At 40.6% G+C, this 11,066-nt stretch overlaps 1 pseudogene; it reads right to left on the bottom strand.

Annotated features, from left to right (window-relative positions):
- Nucleotides 1–6,087: 6,087 nt before the first annotated feature.
- Nucleotides 6,088–10,443, bottom strand: LOC126992036 (putative nuclease HARBI1; annotated as a pseudogene).
- Nucleotides 10,444–11,066: the final 623 nt, after the last annotated feature.

Below are 11,066 nucleotides of genomic sequence, written 5' to 3'. Positions count from 1 at the left end.
TAGGTAGAGAATTATCCTCACTGACAGCAATGGTAATTGCTCCCACAACCAACGGACAGTTTAAGTGCACCCAGCCAGAGGTATGGGAAAGGTTTGATGAAAATCTTTAAGAGCACTTTCTCCCCGTGTACTGCTGCTCAATCCCTGAAGAGCGGATTTTAAAATGATAGACTGGGCAGAGGCAGTATCCCGCATAATCTGGAGAGGGTGCCCTTCAGAGTCCGTGTTGAGAGCCACAGTACCTTGAGACCTGAAGGTTGAAAAGGGTCAGTGGGAGGAAGTACTGAAGGAGTGTTGAGAGAGGCGACTGGTTTAGAGAATGTAGAGGTCTTGCTACTTTACACCCAGGATCAGGACAATTTTATGAGATGGCCCACCTTTTTACAAAAAACTGCAAGAGAGAAAAGACTTGGCACTACCACTACTCTCTGCGGGTTTTTACATCCTCTATAGCTTGCACCTGACTTACCCACAGGCTGAAGTTTCTTGTCTCCTGAGGGCATAGAGCGATGTATTAGTGAAAAGACATCCGCCAATTTGGCGGCTTGTAAGAGTGCAGTCTCATCCTTATCAGTGATGTGCAACATGATTGAGTATGGTATCTTCCTTTTGAATTCCTCTAGAGCTACAAGGTTTACCAGATCGTCATATGTGGTTACAGCTGCCGACTTAAGCCAGTGTCTCAAAGTCAGAGTTTCTCTGATGCAAACTCCAAGTATGTTTGACCAGATGTCTTGTTCATGTTGCGGAAGGTTTGTCGATATCTCTCTGTGGTGACTGCATAAGCTGCTAAAATAGCGCTTTACTACCTCGTAATCTGAGTTGTCTTCGATATTGTCTAGGACTGCCAAGGCCTTACCGTTGAGTTTGGCTTGACTCAGCCATGTCCAGTCCTCCTTAGGTAGATCGAAGTGAATGGCAGAGGATTCGAATTCTGAAAGACTGCTTCTGGATCGTAATCCGAGAATTGAGGCATAAGAGGAAGAAATTTGGTTATCTGCAACCTATTAGGGGTTCGAGTCCCCCTGTCTGAGGACTGCAGCTGAAGCACGCTGAGTTGATGTTCGCGTTCAAGTGCTTTCTCTTCCCTTTCACGTGCTTTCTTCCTCGCGCTTTCTCTTCCTTTCAAGTGCTTTCTTCCCTTTCAAGTGCTTTTTTCTTTTTCATATTCTAGCTTCATCTGGAGTGCCTGCATTTTCACCCTCTCTATCTCTAGGGCGATTGCGGGTTTGCAGAACCCAAAGGGGTAGGGCTCCATGAGGTGGTCAGCCTCCTCCTCAGGTCACCCAGATGAGCTAGAATTAGGACATCAACTCGGGTTTTCTTGTTTGACTACTGAAGGAATATTATAGTTTGTAGCAATATATTTAAGTTGTTCCACAGTTACAGTTGCTGTTTTAAGTTCCTCCACAGAGGGATTACTGACAAACTCTTCTACGTTGAACACCATTTGATTGATGTACAAGTCGATTTAACGGTTGTACGAAAGTTGTTAGTAACCACTAATGGTTAAAAGTGATGCTTGAATGTGACACAGTAATCTCCTGAACTATTAACTAGTTCACAATCCTGGCATGAGATTAATTGATAGGAGCGACCCCTGAAGAGATAACACTTCGACGAAGATAACGAGCCAGTGGAGAATGACCAGAGAATGCAATACCCACATCTGCAAACAGGATCTGGCATTAAGTACTCGTTTGAGTTTGAGCTGGTCGGGTTAGGGAGTCGAGTGAAGTATTGAATTGATTCGGAACGTCAGTGGTTCCTAAAGAAAATGAGTCTCGTAGGCTATGGGGAGAAAGTGTCTCACAGGAAAGATTCGAACAGAGCAAAACGTACTAAGAGTATGAGGAACTGATAAAGTCTCCACGCTAGGCCTTTGCGTGGTTAGTTATTAAAGGCACAGTCAATCCCTACACTCAATCACGTTGCACATGAAACAGCACCAACAAACACAGTGACACAGTGATTACAAAAGTAATAGGAGTGATACTAGGGGTGAACGAACATACATGAAACAATAAATGATTAGCGAAGATGAAGTGGTGGAAAATAACAATGAATTAGTTATAATAATCCACTACATATGCTCCCGGACAGGCCCCCAATAATGTTACGAGCGACACAATAGTTTTGTCTAGGGTGATAATTTAAGAAACTGGTTACCCGAACATTAAATGAGGTGATGAAAATACGAAGATAGTCCTTAACATAAATTTAATGTATAAGTAAGAAACAACAATATTAACAACACCTGTAGCAAGTGAGAGTAATTACGTTTCTTGCTCTAAGACCTTATGGTCGTTTAAATCAAGTAAATGGTGTGAAGGTCATTAAGCATAACAAAATAATATACCAAAACGAAGATTAAACCAAAGACAAAATGACACACAGATAACAATGAGAAAAAGAAAACACAAGAAACCCACACGATGACACACAATAATAATAGATAATAATAACCACCACCAATGAATAAATGGATGATAATCACTGATGAATGGATGAATGAAAAGATAAGATGGACACAGAAATGATGAGATATGAGAAAAATAGTATTGTTCACCTCCTATTGGTCACTGGTCACTTTGTAAGTGGGTACTGACTCACTGACTCGGCTGATGACGTGAGAGTTGTTGTTGCTGCTAGCCGAACCCTCAGGAGATGAGTACACTTTGGCCTTTGAGATGAGACTAACTCTCACACTTTGTGGAGGTTTCGACAATGCCTCTGAAATAGCCCAAGGCTATCTGATAAGCCTAAAGCCTTAGCCGAAGCTAGCTCAGGGAGCAACAGGTACAATAACTGATAATTCAGTGGTAGCAACAGAGATAGTCTGGTTGCAGTAATAATATATAGATAGATATAGATATATAGATAGATATAGATATATAGATAGATATAGATATATAGATAGATATAGATATATAGATATATATAGATATAGATAGATAGATATAGGTATAGATAGATAAGTTACTCATTTCTGGGAACAAGCTCTGAGGGGGCCCAGTCTAGGATTAAATTTAAATAACTATAAATGCAATATATATCAAATTCCCTCTGGTGCCTTTATTGATGGAGTAGTGTTTTTTCAAGTATTATAAGAAAAGAAGCTAACATTGTTATTGAAGGAAGAAATTTCCCGATTCACATCATCTTTCGTGTATAAGTATGATTGATAATGCATTGTATTATTTCACAGCTGTGAGTGGAAAACTGCCACCGACAGAGGTCCCCTCTGCTACTGCTGCCGCTGAATGTGCTGAAGCACCTGCACCTCCAAGTGCTTCTACATCTTTCCAGCCAGAAGCTTCATCCTCTGCATCCACTGCACCATCACTAACTACATTTACATGTAATGTGGCCTCCTCTTCTTCTGGTGCCCCACGGCAGAGGAGGAAATTTGATGCAGAGTACCAGGAAGCAGCAGGATGAGTATCACCAACTCCTCCTTCAACAGACCAAAGAGGAGCACGACCAACAGATGAAACTGTACCAGTTTCACAGGGAGGTGTTGCATCGGCAGCTAGATGTCTTCACGAAGACTTGCCATCATATCCGTGAGGCAGCAGACACCTGCAAAGCCAATTTTTTGGACAGTTTGGGAAATGCCGGAGAGTAACATCCATGATGGGATTGCCTGCCCATCAACTGCATGCCCATCTTGTATTGTAAGTGTCAAGGACACACTGCCCATACTGAGTTCTCCAGAAATCATGGAGGCAACGGCCTCGTGTTCTTCGGAAAGCTTGGGAGGTGATTGAGGAGGCCACCACCAGTCTTCTTCACTGTTAGCATGTAAGCTCCCCCAACATCACTACCTATGAATTTATCTAAACATTTTATTAATGTGTTCATCTTATTGACTCTCATAACATGAAGGCCAGGCCTGTTCCACTATTCTCTTGTTAGTAAAGTATTTTTTGTCTATGACCCTGTTGAATCTGAATTTATCAAATTTAAACCCATTATTACATGTCCTACCCAGCTCTCTTACCATCAGAACCTTATAAATATCCCCCTTATTAAAGCCCTTCATCCATTTATAAACTTCGATCAAGTCTCCTTGCACCCTTTGCCTCTCTAGAAAATGCAAGTTTAATTAACTGTTCGAGTCTCCTCATATGTCAAGTTTTTTAACCCGTAAATCATCTTTGTCATCCTCCACTGTACCAATTCTAACATTTTGATACCCATTCTACAATTATGAAGGTGACCAGAAAAAAACATATTATCATGATAAGATCTAACTAATGCTAAATATAGCTTGATGACATCAGCACTTGTTGCTTACTCTCCTTGAAATGAATCTCAGTACCCTATTTGCACAATATCTAGGATGAAATGCATTGTGCTCTTAGATGGAGATCAGAGGTCATCAAGATCCCTGAATTCCTCTCACACCTTGATCTTCTTAGGGGAGCGTCATTTAACCAATAATTATGAGGGGTTGTTCCCATATACACTCAGAGTACTGCACTTCCAGATGTATAAATAAAAACCAACACTGCCATCATCTTCAGTGATCTTTCTTTACACCACTGAAGATGGTGGCAGTGTCCACCGAAACTGTTTAGTTAAAAATATAACTATCGTCTGCCAGTGTGGGTTTTTATTTATACATCAAGAATATTACGTCAGAGTGATTAGCCCATTCTTTGCACTTCCAGACATTGAACTCCATCTGCCACTTCCCTGCCCATTCACGCAATCTGTCTAGTTCATCCTGGAGAATACTAGCGACCCGATCCGACTCAATTACTCTGCCAATCTCTCTATCATCAGCATTTTAGCATATATTGCCAACATTAACTAGTGTTAGTAGTAGTAGTTGTAGTAGGAAATACATTATATTCAGTGATGTTTGATAAATATTTTTGTTCATTTATTTATATCATGATTATGTACGTATAGGCTTCAGACAGGAAATGAACAAATTAAAGAGACTGTAAATTTTGATCGGAAAATATATATGCAAAATCTTACAAGCTATTTTCATTTCCTGAACAAACATAACTTATTATTAGAGAAACTACAATAAAGATCTCAAAATGTACACCACTGTGACCAACCACCACACCAAGAAAAGACGGCGCCACTATAAAACACTTGCCTGCATCATGACGGGCTAGGGCCGACTACCATCCAGGTCTCTCAAGAAAGCCTAAAAGCACTATAGGCTGGAAAAAAAAGATAAAACCTGGGCTATCTGTGTATAAATCAACCCAAGTGAGCTACTGAGGTCACCATGCCAAGGGCATTTATGTAGCATTATACCTGACACCTGGTTCATTACTGTGGATATGAAGGAAAAGTGACCTCGCTCACACTCATGGTAGCTGGAAACGCTTTTAATCGCTTTTAGTCAACCCATAATGCCACCTGTAGTATATATTTACATTAGAAAAACTGCAATAATAGTGAAAAATTTTGTCATGTAGATTACTGAATTTTCAATGTGTTATTGCAGTTCCTCTAATATATATAGCACCGCATGTGATACTGTGGGTTAAATAAAAGCATTTCCAGCTACCATGAGTGTGGGCGAAGTCACCTTTCCTGCATATCCACAGTGGGGGCTAGGATGTCAGATACAGTGCCAGAGAAGTGGCCTCTGGGATCATCTTTTTCTGGGGTGTTTTATGGGGCTGGTTAGGCTGTGGGACCACTGCCTCCTGAGCCCCATCAGTGGGAAATGTTAGCGGATGTTGTTATTCTGTCGATGTGTCACCAGGGGAGGGGTTAGATCCTGTTGAGTTGCCAGGACTTCTGGCAGTGTTGGGGCTGAGGGTGTCGCTGCCCAGCAGGCCTTCTATGTAAAGTTGGCCTGTGGATGTTGAGTCTGGTTAGGGATGCTTAATTTGAGGTTGGTGTGGAGGGAGTGGAATCTTGGGCAGTGGAGCAGAAAATGTTCTGGTGTGTTAGGCTGTGTGAGGCACCATGGGCAGTGTAGGTCTTGGACTAGACGGAGAACTTTTAAATCATCGATGGCTCGGTTGGCTTGCTGCCCTGACTCCTATCCAGAAGCCTGGGTTCCATTGCCAGCACTCAATGGTGTACATTTTGACATCCACAGAAGATCTAAAAGAATCTCTCAACAATGGAAGCTGTGCGAGCATTTCCAGTGCCTACATCATCCTCTGCAAGTATATTTATGTTGATGGGCTCAAGTTCTTCTTCTGGCATGTCAATGGGGAGTTTGTTGAGGATTGCAATATTGTGCAGGATGGCACATGCAGTCACAATTTTTTTTTATGTTGAGAGTGCTGTTCTCATTGGCTTTGAGAGAATAGCAAATCTTTTTTTCCAAATCCCGAACGTTCTCTCGATCAGGTTCCTTGTTTTGATGTGAGAGGCATTGTAATGCCTCTCCTTAACAGTACGAGGAATTCGAATGGGAGTTAAAAGGTAGCTTTTACAGGCATAGCCCGAATCCCCCAATAAGTATCCTCTGTACTGCCCTCCCTCCAGAGTAGCACACAAAACAGACTCACTGAAGATGCGGGCATCATGTGCACTACCTTGCCAGTTTACGACCAGATTTGTGAAGAGCATGGATGAGTTGCAGACCCCCATTATATTCAATGAAAAAAAGCCTTTCCTGCAGCGGTAAAGTTATGCATCTTCTCCACCTGGACTGATGATTGGGATGTGTACACCATCTACACATCCAATAACTCCGGGCATGGCAGCTACCTCGGCAAATTGTCGCATGACATCCTGTTCTTCAGCAGGACTGGGGAACTTTATGTAGTTCCCTGCTAGCTGGCAGATTGCACTGGTCACAGTTTTGACACAGGTAGATACACTGGGCTGCGACATGTCACAGCAATCCCCCATGTCAAGCTGGAAGCTCCCAGTGGCATAGTAGCGGAGGGTTACCAGCAGCTGCAGACGTGGTGGGATTGGAAGCCCTGTAAGAAAGAAATATTTATCAGAATTATATATACGTGTATATATATATATATATATATATATATATAGATATATATATATATATATATATATATATATATATATATATATATATATATATATATATATATATATACACACACACCATATAACGGGGCTATTGCGACCACCTGGGGCAACTGGGACCAGCTAAGGAAATTTCTTTTAAAAATTAAAAAAAAATAAAAAATAACAGGTAGGACTGTTTTGTTAACTTCTGTTTTTTAGACATTCAAGTACATAAGATCTGAAAATGTAAACCACATCTTTTCACTCATTCCACAAGTACCCCTCATTCCTATTCATTTGTGTATGTATATTCGAGGAATGTGACCCAGTAACGCTAAGGTGTGCTGTACACAAGCCGTGTCCCTCTGCCAAGTCCAATTTCTGTGATCTGTAGCCAGGCATCCTATGTAAGTATACAGCCAATGTGGAGGTGATCAATGTTAATGTTTCCTTTGTATTGATCGTTATATAACATGGGGTAGTTGAGACCACCATAATGGGGTACAAGAGATCACAGCTACATAAATGGTACACACTTCTGTTTTGTTTCGGGATGGTGTGTACCTACAAGAGAAAAGAAGGTTCTCCCAGGGCCCAGTATACTCCTGACATCCGGAAACAGGCTGATAATAATATTAATAATAATAATAATGATAATATTAATAATAATAATAATGATAATATTAATAATAATAATAATAATAATAATAATAATAATAATAATAATAATAATGAAAATAATAATAATAATAATAATAACAAAAATAATAATAATAATAATAATAATAATAATAATAATAATAATAATAATAATAATAATAATAATAATAATAATAATGATAATAATAATAATTATAACAATAATAATAAATAATAGTAATAATAATAATAATAATAATAAATTAATTAATAATAATGAAAATAATAACAATAATTATAACAATAAATAATAATAATAATAATAATAATAATAATAATAATAATAATAATAATAATAATAATAATAATAAATTAATTAATAATAATGAAAATAATAATAATTATAAAAAAAAATATAATAATAATAATAATAAATTAATTAATAATAATGAAAATAATAATAATTATAATTATAATAACAATAAATAATAATAATAATAATAATAATAATAATAATAATAATAATAATAACAACAATAGCAATAATAATAATTCCTGATGACTGCACCTCCATGGTGATGTGGTTATCGTGCCAAGCTACAAATCCGCAGATCTAGGTTCAAATCCCAGTCGGTGTGCACCTCACCCAACTGTTCATTCTCCCTCTTGTGCCTGTCAAATTAATGGGTACCTGTGGAAACCTGTGGTAACCCAGATGTTACACCTGCCCTCTCTTTTGAGGTAATGGGTTCATATCCACCACAGGCTATAGTGCTAATGTGACAGAGGTCAGCACTCAGGCCATGTGCAACTATAGTATGTGCCCCTACCTTCACCTTACTTCCACTGAGAATGTGGATGACTGCCTTATCCTACTTTTCAACCAATCAATAACCAAGCCCATAATTTTTGCAGATTTTTGCAGGGGTCTAGAAGGCAGCATAGTTTCATGAGGTGGGCGGGGGAAGAGGGTAGCGATCGAAGCAAGGATGTGCAGGTGAGGGAATATTTTGTAAATAGGCACTTTTAGGGGCATTTTAAGGCTGATTGAAAAACATTGGATGGGCTGTAGCCCTAGCCCCCCCACATAAATTATGGCTGACAACAGAAACTCATGTTAGAAAAGTGTGTCAAAAGATATGTTGAATTGAATTGTTTGCTTTGACATAAACTCTATCGCTAGGAAATATGAAATAAATATTTATTCCTTAAGAATGATAATTTGACAAAAAAAATCATAGACATATATGTAGACATATTTTTACATAGCTGAGAATAACTAGGGTATGGATCTGTGACTTTGGCACCTCGTATAATTTGAAAACTATCAGGGCTGTCCCTGTTTATGGTTGTGGTTCGTTGACAGATCTAAAGGGGGACCCAGGGGCCGCCCCCCCATGGTCCTGAGCGAATACTGGAAACTAGCTCAGAAGTGCGCTGCGGCTATAACAACAAAACTCGCAGGACATTTCAAATTGTGTGGTAGGCAATTTCATCGGACTTTTCAACAATCGGGCCTCCGGCAAACTTTTTTCCTGAATCGGCTCCTGTTGCAGTTAAGCATCAGTACATTAATCTTGCTAGCCACAGCTTGATCAGGTCTGATTAAAGTACCTGTAAAGAATGTCATTTTTATATTTTCAGACCTATGATATTTTAAGCTTACCTCTTTTCCTGGTAGAATCTGGCAATAGGTGCTGGATTTTTTATAAGAGATCCAGGGTGACTTGCTTGGAGAGCCGAAAGCGTTGAGTGAACTCCTCTTCCGAGTACATTTCAAAGGGATCCCTACGGCTCCTGAACAAACGGGTTCTCCTCCTGATGGCCAGGTCTTCCCATTGTCCCACGTGAGCCACTCTACGTAGCAGGTGTCTGTAGGCTGCCATTGCTGCTTTTTCTGTAATAAAAATTATATTTAATCTTTTGTGTCATCACCCTCATCAAGGATTATTTTCATTTGAATTGGCACTTAAGCATCAAGGTCTGTCTGAATATAAGCAAGAGCTTAGATGGCCAATGTAATTATTCCCCATAATGGTGTGAAATATTAATATTGGCCATGCTGGGGTGGGCAGGCTCAGTAATGAAGGCTGCTTCCTTGACCTATTTCATAGCATTCACAATTCATACTTATTGAGGTTTACTGGCGTCAGGCTCACTGTAGTATTACCAAAGTTAAGTTGGGGGCACACGCTATAGCTGCGCTGCGCGTGGGTTCTCCGTTGCATGAACACGTGAGCCTGTGGTAGGAGGGAGCCCAACACCCCGGGACACAGGGCCAGTGTGACATCCGGGTTACCACAGTTTACCTTCCCCAGGTTTCCCCAGGTACCCATTTATCAACCACCCCGAGAGGGAGGATGAACAGCTGGGTGAGCAGCACGCTGACTCCTCGGGTCATGATTCGGACACGGGGCCGCGTAGTAGTAGTAGTCAGCCACGCTGACCACTAGACCACGGAGACCTCTTGGTATTACCAAGCACGAATAATAAGATCATACATCCTGTCAAGCTCCCTCACCCGGGTGTAATAATACATTTTGTTGGGGCTACGGCATGGCGATGAAAGGCGAGCCTCCTGTCAGCCTTCCAGCAAGTTGTAAACACGCCTTATCCCGCCTAACGTATCCTGCCACCTTAAAAACACTAAACAATCATTCACAGCCGGGAAAATACGCTTGGTCTTACCTGTATATGGATGATGAATTGTAGTAATGGCGGCAGCCTTCCTCTCCCGCGTGACGCCAGGCCGGAGGGGGGAGCTTGTTGTCGTCACGACGCTTTATTCTTGTAAAACGCGGAACGGGTACTGTTGTCAGAGAAACACTAGTGTTCTGCCTAATAGGATATTTTTTTTCCCGAAAATTTATTTTATAATTTATTGTATTTTTTACATTGTCTAAATTCTGATAACAATTTAAATCACGTTTTCGACGAAGACACGGGGGTACCCGTGTCCTCGAAACTCGACCATGTTCCAGTATTTTGGCGGGCATTTCAAGTACTCTCAGTAGCGACTTGACTTCATGGGAAGTAACTTGTCCTCGACCATCCGTCTAGCAATACCACCCTTAAAGTCGTTGGAGTACGGAGGCCATCCGTCGATTTGACGTCAGAAATTTTGCTGACGGTGACCGCCCTTCTGCCGACCGTTATATTTGCTGGGAGTACGGAGGCCCTCCGTCGAATTGACGTCACAAATTTTGCCGACGGTGGCCGCCCTTCTGCTAACGGTGCTGGTTTGCTGGGAAGGACGCGTCGGTCAAGTAAGAATTCGGACTGAGCCCGTTCACGTTTATACATAAGATGCCAAGGACGCGTCGGTTAATTAAGTAAGTGATCCAAAACTTGTTTATCGAAACTCTCTTGCTCTAAGTAGAGGTGTATATTATGGACATACCTTAATGGACAGGAATTTGCAAAGCTTAGTATTTCTTATAATTATTTACTCTGCGCTG

Source organism: Eriocheir sinensis, unplaced genomic scaffold (genome assembly GCF_024679095.1).
Source record: "Eriocheir sinensis breed Jianghai 21 unplaced genomic scaffold, ASM2467909v1 Scaffold388, whole genome shotgun sequence".
Lineage (NCBI taxonomy): Eukaryota > Metazoa > Arthropoda > Malacostraca > Decapoda > Varunidae > Eriocheir > Eriocheir sinensis.
This window is presented reverse-complemented; position numbering and strand designations above follow the sequence as displayed.